Here is a 9,453-nt window from a genome sequence, read left to right on the forward strand (position 1 = left end):
AACTAAATAATTACGATGTGAGACACATGTTGAGGTATGAAAGAATCCGAAATTAAAACCTATACCGAGAAATTAAATCCAAAATAAAGATCAGTTTCGGTTTCGCTTCAGAATTAAAACGCGCATCCTTGCGTAAATATTATGCTAAACACCGTTTTTGTTTTCGGGGTAAAGAGGTGACCTGCGCCCATAACACCCTAGCTCCCACGTATTACCAGAAATTAAATCCAAAATAAAGATCAGTTTCGGTTTCGCTTCAGAATTAAAACGCGCATCCTTGCGTAAATATTATGCTAAACACCGTTTTTGTTTTCAGGATAAAGAGGTGACCTGCGCCCATAACACCCTAGCTCCCTCGTATTACCAGAAATTATCTGTGTCGCTCAGTCAAGCCAGCACACTAGACAGGCTCAACAGCCGGCACACATTTTGGAAAGTGAGTGGCGCCACCTATAGTTAGTTGGAGTCGCGAATAGCCGGAACGACAGTGCTGCAAGCGCCAGCGCCACGTGCGGCCGTCTTCCAACGCTGTGCCGCTTCTCCGGTTTCGTTCGTTACACTACCCCCTTTAAGCCACTGTAATACAGCGCCGAGAGCCAGCGTCTTTAGCAGATTATCTTTTCGACTCAAAAGCGGAGCGCGTTCCGCGGGCGGCGACAGTCGCAGAAACAATATTGGTAACAACAAGGAACTGCACTTGCTTGTCTGCTAAATACGCCGGCTCTCGGCGTCGTCTGCTCGTTCGTTGGCGGCAGTTGGCGTCGCGAGCGCTTGCGCCATCTCTTGTCTCCCGTGCGAAACGGCGCCGTGTTGTTCGCAGACCGGTGTCGTTTCCATGGGAGCTAAGCCTTTTTCTTTCTTTACTTTTTCCTCAGGTAAGTTCGCTCTTTGCAAATTAAAAAAAAACAAAAAAACAAAAACACCATCTGTGGGCAACGTGGGCAACGCTGCACAAGGTCGTAGCGCGATAGGTTCAGAAACCGAATTTTCCGGTCAATTTAAAGAGCCTGCCGTCTCCTTGAATCACCCGGTATATATATATATATATATATATATATATATATATATATATAAACTTTTACATAGTTTTCTTTGTCACTACTCCTCGAGTTGTACAATGCAGTACGCCAAGATTTCAGAGTTTTTCCCATTGGGTCAGAATTCACAAAGCTGAAGAAGCACTTCGACGAGCTGCACCTCTCCCACGTTGCGCTTCGCGAAAGTGCGGAATGATTCCGGAATCATTCCAACTCCGGAGTTTCAACTCCGCAACACTGGCCCACACCGCACCTATATCGTGATGGCTCCTGTATTTCGTGGTTGGCCCGCGGAGTAATTCAATGCCGTGGTTGGTGCGCAGTGATATTTATTTGGTGGATTCTTTACTTGTATCCGAATATAGTACGCTTTAGTCTTAACTCGTTGTAACTATTCACACTGGCTGCCATTATGATGTCCTCACCTGCGTTTGCTTAGGGCGGCGACATTCTTTTTGTTTCCGGTCGCGACGCCTTTGTTTCCTTTTTTCTCAGGAGCGTGTGAAAGAGCGTTTCCCGACAAAATGTTTTGGCATCCACTACGGCGACACCTTACTTAAACCGCTGCTTGAGTCCCAAGCGACTTCTGGTAGCTTGGGTCGCTCAGTCTTTGCAAGCCCGTCGAGTTTGGTTATGTCATCAGTGCTAGAAAGCATAAATGCTACACAGACAACAAGGTTGGAGATTTAACAAGGGCCGTTGGTTGTACGATTTAATGTCTTGGAAAAGGCAAGTTAGTTACAAGAATATTGAAAAAAATAATTAACAGATAGATTTCGCGCTCTTTGGTTTTTTTTTTGGCAATCACCTGGAGAATTGACCGATCTCACCAGCCATTTTGACTACGCCACCGCTGTCGCAATGCATCGAGGGAAGTTTACTCTTTCTGCGTGTGCGACAGCCTCGCTGGGGCTCTGCGTGTGTATAGACCACAGAACGGTCCGAGCCGTCTCGTGGACTCTTGCCTGCCTCCTCTGAACTCAAGTCACTGGATCTTGGGAAAGTAGTGCCAAGCTCCCCGTATGGTCGCCATCTTGGTCCGTGAAATGAGAAATTTCTCCTTGACACCTCCGTTCTTGGTGAGCCGATCTAAATTCGCTGGTGACGAGTAGCTTTATGGAGACGTTTCTTGTATACCAAAATTTCTCTATCCAGACACCGGTGAAATAAGTGTACATCTTCGTACCACCACCACATGCTGTATCGCTGCTTGGAGGCACTGAAAAAGAAATCTACTGTTTTCAAATACGCTACAAGAACAATATAATTGTAAGAGATCCGTGGAGATTGACATGATTGATAAGTTGATTGCATACACTGTGCCAAAGGCGCTTATATTGGCGAGAAACGCTTCCAGTACGATGATGCTCCATAGTGATCTTGGTGCGACTGGTTCCATAAAGATTAGCCAATCGCCTTGCGAGGTTTGGTCACCTGTAAGTATCCGTTTGTGTCCGGCTGGGGGGGGGATCGGTGGCCGAGTGGGCCAAAGCGCACACCAAGCTCGATGCGCGTGGAGCGAAAGCTCGCGCTGCAGAACCCAGGGATCCTGGGTTCGAGCCCCACCCCTGCCCGTTTCGATCTGGGTGAGCATCGTACCGGCGTGCGGACGTGTATCACTACTGCGTGGTGCACGTTAAAGACCCCAGGCTAGCGGTTCTACTGCACTGGCTAAATTGCTCATCTACAGCGTGTGACTCGTCGCAACTTTAATGGCTGACCAACTATACGCTGTATAAATATCCCCACAACCCCCCATTTGTGTCCGGCTAGTAGGTAGGTAAGACAAGGGCGCTATTTTCCCAGGATCCAGTGACCTCACTCTGAACTAAAGCTATGGCTGCTTCACGCATGCGCGGAACGTTTGGTGAGATAGGTCTATTGGCGGCTAAATGTTCAATCGACGTTTCAAGCAGCGGTGTTGAAGTGGACTTTGTTCATTATTTTTATGAAACCGAAGTTTGCTCTGGCGTCAAAGACTGGAGCACAGCCTGCTGGCGTTTGCAAAGAAAAAGGTCTACAGTATTTTTCTTCGGAGCGCTTACTGTCAGCAAATAAAATGCGTTTTTTTTTATGACTACCTCGTAAAAACTGTTTCATAGAATCTCCAGCGGAACGCGAAGCGCGAGGCGCGTGCTCTTTAATTCTTTCTCCTCTACAACCTTCCCTTTTCTAACAGGGAAAAGTCAGGTGGCGTAAAGTTTTGGTCGAACAACACATCTTCCACTTTTCGTGTGTGTGTGGCTCGTGTCGGTACATGCAGGAACGGACAGGGGTACATTCGGTGTACTATTTAGATGTTGGGTGGTCTCGGCGGTCGCTTCTGGCATCGGGACTAAGTGTGTCCTGTTGCGGCGAACGGACGTATCGCCAGTGTCCACCCAGTATGATCTCGGCTCCTCAGCTGACCTGTGGACAGTGCCGAACTTCTCGAGGTCCACTACCCAGATGTTCAAGTCGGGAAGATTTCGCACCCCATGGCGGGAATCAAACCAGAGTTTCTGCTTCTTCCTGCTTTCTTCTTCGTATGCGCACAGTTTCTCTTTGTCTGGGAGACGAGGAAGTAGGCTGTTTGAAGAAGTTGGAAGAGTTGTTCTGATTCCTCTACCCATTAGTAACTCCGCAGGTGAGTAACCGCTCTTGAGGGGGCTGGCCCTGTAGGTAAGAAGGGTTCGGTACGGGTCTCCCTACTTTTTCAGAGATCCCTTGATTATTTTTACAGCAGCCTCGGCCAGACCGTTACTTTGTCGATAGTGGGTACTTTAAGTTTTGTGTCTAATCCCATATTCTTTCTCAAGGATTGCAAACGATGAATCAAGTCTTTTGAAAAACTGTGGTCCGTTGTCACTGATGACTACCTCCGGTACGCCGTGTCTTGCAAAGATGAACTTGCAGTGTGGGACGACAGCGTTGCCAGTGAAGCTAGTGAGCTTCACTAACTCGGGAAACCTCGAGTACTAATTTGGACAATCAGCCACCACGACCCTCCAACAAAAAAAAGGTCCATGCCGGCCTTTTGCCATGGTCTTCCTGGAAACTCCGTGGCCTTCAGTGGCATTTTCGTGTTCCTTTTGTTTGGAGGCAAGTCCGACATGACTTCACCAAATTCTCAATGTCAGTGTCGATTGTTGCAACTTGCCAAGACCTTGGAAGACCTCAGGGATGTCTTTTTCGACGTTCAACACCGAAACAGAGTTGAAGGAGCTGAACAGTCCCAAGCGATTGATGGCTGGTTTGCCGAGAAGTGCGGTGCGGAGTAGCGGAAGGATGTAAACGTGTTCGACGCTTTCATGGCCGTTCAGGGTTGATGACGCCGATTTCTTGCATACGTAGAAGCTCCTCTTTTGTCTTCTCATACAGGGGTAGAGGCACCCGACGAGGAGACGTGAGAGCATGCGGAGTGGCGTCAGGCGTCAGCATCTGTTGTTCGACCAAAACGTGACGCCACCTGACTTTTCCAATTGTTAGAAAAGGAAAGATGTGAGACACAGACTCCTATATAGCACTGTAGTCTCGTTGTATATATGTACTGCTTGTAGAGGAAAAGGAATTAAAGAGCACGCGCCTCGCGCTTCGCGCTGCGCTGGACATTCTATAAAACAGAACCTGCAGTCCGGACAATGGACAGCTAATTTAAAGAAAAGCTGAAGCGGTTTTGATTTTGATTCAAAACACTTGATTCTTTTTAATCCGACTGAAAGCATTGATAATAGCACAAAAAGTAGGCTATTTCATGTTCGTATTACCTAAATAGACGCATTTGAAGTTGCGTTGAAACCGCGTCCCTTCGCGGCAGCGGCAGAGGGAGGTAAAAGGAGAAGGGAAAACGTGACGTTACAAAAGGTTCCTCGCGCGTGCTCCTCGGCTCGCAAAGCCAGCGTCGTGCGTCGTCGATACTCAAGCCTGGTTCAGACAGTTGCGTTTGACTGCGTTTGACTGCGTTGCGGCAGCGAGAAACCAGGACATCCCTGCTGCTTATATCGCGTGCCAAGATGATTCCTTGGATTGGATTCCACGCTTCATACGAAGCATAGATGTGCCGGTGACTAGCTTTCCGCACTCGACGCAACGCAGTCAAACGCACTCAAACGCAAGTGTCTGAACCGGCCTTAAGCGATCTCACCAAGCGTTCCACGCATGCGTGACGCTGCCATAACTGTAGTTCGTAGGAGGCAGACGCCAGTTCACGCGACAGCTCATGCTGCCTCGTGGTCTGCTCGCGCAGGCCTCCAGCAGGGTTGTCGCGCGTGCAGAAAGACTGCAGCTCCCACGGTGCATATTGGCAGCGATGGCGTATTCAAACTAGCTGGTGAGATCGGTCTATTGGTGATTCATGTTTGACACATCTCGAGAACACATTGGAAGCTGAGGAGTCTGAAGATGAGGCGGCGTGCAGAACTTCGGTCCAAAGCTTGGAACATTTCCAAATGAAGGTGGCCTTCGTATGCCCCGAAGGAAGCAAGAACTACGTGTTGGAGGTGGAGCCCTCTTTCTTGTTGGTAAATTACATCGAACTTGCTGCCACAAACACTCAGCTACATCTCCCATCAACTTGTTCAAATCCAAGTAGGACAGTCGGTGTCTCCGTGGAGCTCTCTTTTGTTCGACATATAGCGTCCACAGGCATTCCTTGAGGAATCGGGCTTGTCGTAGTACTCCGACCGTAAGATTTTGCAAATTCGCTTGGAGTGTCTAGTTGAGAGGGCCATATATCCCGCCAAGCCAAGCACGGATACACCGACTGTCCAACTTTGATTTTATTAAGTCGTCGGGAGATGTAGCCCAGTGTTTTTGGCAGCAAGCTCAATGGAAGTTACCAACAAGGAAGAACGCTCCAGCTCCAATATGTAATTTGTCCTCCCTTGGGTGCATACGAATTCCACTTTCAATAGAAAAGGTTCTAAGCCTTAGACCGAAGTTCTGCACGCCGCCTAATCTTCAGCCTCCTCAGCTTTTGAAGTTTTCTCGAAGTGTGTCAAACAAAGCGAATGAAGACTTCACAGGGGGATCGGTGGCCGGTGAGGAGGGAGGAAGAAGAAGCCGTTCGGAACGGCAGCGAGAAACATGATGTCTGGTGGAAACACCGTATCGGCCGCTGGCTGAGTTAACCCCGTATCATCCGACAACACTACAAGCGACTACAAGGTAATCCTTCCCCGTTTTCCAACCGGCAACCTCATTTGAAACTCCGTATTCCTTCATGCCGACATAAGCGCTAGGCCTTACTCAGCGCCAGACTTTCGTGATGCCCTCAAGGACGTAATAGATCTCCGAGACGTAAAGGCAACCGGTCAATACCAGATGAGCCACATTTGGATGGTCACCTGCACAAACGCGCTCGCGAAAGCGAAGCTGTGCCAACAAAGAGAACTTCTCGTCAAAGGACAAAAATGTCTGGTCATAGACCCAGACACTCGTGGCATCAAGATAAAAATCATTTGGTTACCAGACCATCTTGAAGACCGACGTGTCACTGAGGCTCTGCAGGCCTACGGAACCGTGCGAAGCATGGGCCGGGAGAAATGGAGATGCCCCGGCATGGAACATATGGACACGTTAAACAGAGAAGTGAACATCACACTTCACGACGACATCACGATTGAGAGAGTGCCACATCTCCTGAAGATTTTTGGGTGCCAGTGCCTCCTACTCGTTCCAGGACGTCCGCCGCTATGCCTCAGGTGTAACAGAGTTGGGCATGTACGCCGCCAGTGCAAGACCCCCCGCTGCTTTAAATGTGGAAGGTACGGGCACACGACTGATACGTGTGTCACAACGTACGCAAGTAAGCTCCTTGGACCGAGAACCCAAGAGTCCGAAGAACAAAGTGAGCTGCTTATGGATGTCACGGAGGTCCTCGACGCCTCAGGGCACACACCATCGGCATCAACGATCGAAAAGGTCGTGGAACAGGAACACCCAAGGGCAGCACCCGCCGTCAACGAATGTAAGGATGACCCTGGGGGCCTCTCGGAGCCACCACCGCCTGACGAGGACTGCACGTCATCCTCATCATCAGAGTCAACGATTAACGGTGAAGCGGTTACAGAGTGTGACGATGAGCATGACGAGGCGGATGCGGAACCCACAATCATCACACCGGCCTCTGAGACGTCGAGAACAACTGATGAACCAGAAGGAACTTCAACTCCCCGCACGACCAAAAGTTCTTCTTCCGAAGAGCTCCCTTTGAAGAGGTCTAAGAAAGACCTCCAGCCGGCAAGAATGCGGCACAAGCCGTACTCCAAGCTACTGGAGAACCTCAAGGGTACCGAGAACAGCACCTAAAATGTCCTGATGTTTCCCGCCCTTCCAATACATATTCTAACGCTAAACGTTAGAGGTTTAGGGTCTAGAAGGAAGCAGTGTCAGCTGTTGCGTCTTTTGGAAAAAGAGAAAGTTGACGTTGCGGCAGTACAGGAGACAAAATTATCTACGGATGAAGGCATCGCGGACGCATTAGAACCTTTTCTTAAGGATTACAAAATCTGCGTTAGCCAAGTCAAAGGAGTCTCTGCCGGATGTTTTTTTTTGTTTCGTAAACAGCTTGAGCTATCATCAGTTTCCATTCTTAATGACCTGGAAGGAGTCTTATTTCCTGCGACATTTGTTTTAGGCAGATAGAGTGGCGCTTTATTTGCCTGTAAGCTCCAAATACGCGTAGAGAAAGAACATCATTTTTGAACTTATTTCGCCGCTTTTCACTACAAACAGAACAATAGTTGCAATGGGAGATTTTAACTGTGTTTGCAGTCCAGACGACCGATCGGTGTCAGAAATTAGGTACGACGGAAGTGCCGCTGCTCTACGTAGCACGCTTCAAGACCATAACCTTGTTGATGTTGCTTATAAGAAAGGCGAATCGATACGCTACACCCATTTCCAAGGAACGTCTCACGCACGATTAGACAGAATATATGTCTCTGGTGATATAATCGACTCCATGAGTAATTATCAAGTCAAACCCGTTTTCTTTTCCGATCACTGCCTGGTATCAGTCTGCTTTGGGCCGCGTAGACTCCGAGGTGTTCATCAGCAGTGGGAACACTGGAAGCTCAACCTTAGTGTTGTGTCCCGGGCTACGGGGACACTGTGAAGTGAGCAGCCAGTCTGGTCCGAGCGTTCTGATAGACTGTTGTTTTATTAGATCGAGCCAATAGAAGCAAAGAAAGATGAAGAAGAGAATAATGATGATAGCATCGAACTATTTACAACACTGTGAAGAAGATGAAGTGGAAATCGAAACTAGGTGAACACAACACTTAGGCTTCCAAGTGATGAGCAATTTTTAATTAACACCTCCTTACTTTTGTCGAATACATTGCAAAACAATGACATGCACATCTTTGCGAAATGGGATAGTTTCAAGCAAGAAGTAAAAAACATCACAATCGAACGCTCTACAGTTGTATCATATAAGAACAAACAGCAGCAGCGTGACCTTTTTAAAAATTTAGTAACTCTGCATTAACTTGAATGCTTAAATCCAGGCGCGTACAGCGACGATGTCAACATAGTACGAGCCCAGTTTCAAAAATATGAAACCGAAAGGTACCGCGGAGCATTAATTCGCTCGCGAAGAAAACGCTTTCTCCTCGGCGAACAACCTACAAAAAGATCTCTAGATGACGAAAGGCGTAACGCACTGTCAAAGGAAATAGTAGAAATCAACAAAGGTGGATTGATAATCACCGACGCCACTGATATAGTTAAATCTTTTCACCACTTCTACACAAATATTTTTGGAACAGTAATACCTACAAAAGAGAAAACTGAAATAGAACAGCTACTAGCACAGATGCCAAAACTTGACGAGGAAGATCGCAATCTAATTGAAGGTCCCATAACATTAAACGAAATTAAGGCCGCCATTAAATCTCTCCCAAATGGGGAAAACTCCGGGACCAGATGGACTAAGCGGTGAATTTTACAAAAAGTTCCAAGACATCATATCTTCTGTTTTACTCGCTGTAATTGAGAAGTCCTATTTTCAGAAAACACTCCCCCCTTCATTTTACCGTGGACAAACGGTATTGCTGCCAAAAACAAAAGATCCTGAAATGCTTAAAAAGATGGAAAACTACAGGCCAATATCACTCTGCAACGTAGATTATAAAATTTACGCTAAAGTGCTGAATGAAAGACTTCAGTGCGTAATAGAAAAACTGGTAGGTGAGCACCAAACTTGTGGGATACGCGGCAGAGCTATCCAAACGAACGTACATGTTGCCCGTTCCATCCTAGAGTCTGTGTCAGAAAATAACGACCAGGTTGCACTTGTACAAATAGACCTTACAAAAGCCTTTGACCGTGTGAGCCATTCATATTTATTTGCCCTTCTTGAGCACGTAAACGTGGGAGAGACACTTTTGGAAGGAATCCGACTTTGCTACATGCATAGTTCGACACGAGTGAA

General features: G+C 47.6%; 1 pseudogene; it reads left to right on the forward strand.

The window, feature by feature from the left end:
- The first annotated feature begins 6,101 nt into the window (after window positions 1–6,101).
- Window positions 6,102–7,325, forward strand: LOC121837232 (annotated as a pseudogene).
- The last annotated feature ends 2,128 nt before the right edge of the window (window positions 7,326–9,453 follow it).

The sequence above is a fragment of the Ixodes scapularis genome, unplaced genomic scaffold (genome assembly GCF_016920785.2).
Source record: "Ixodes scapularis isolate PalLabHiFi unplaced genomic scaffold, ASM1692078v2 PGA_scaffold3__209_contigs__length_174095766, whole genome shotgun sequence".
NCBI lineage: Eukaryota > Metazoa > Arthropoda > Arachnida > Ixodida > Ixodidae > Ixodes > Ixodes scapularis.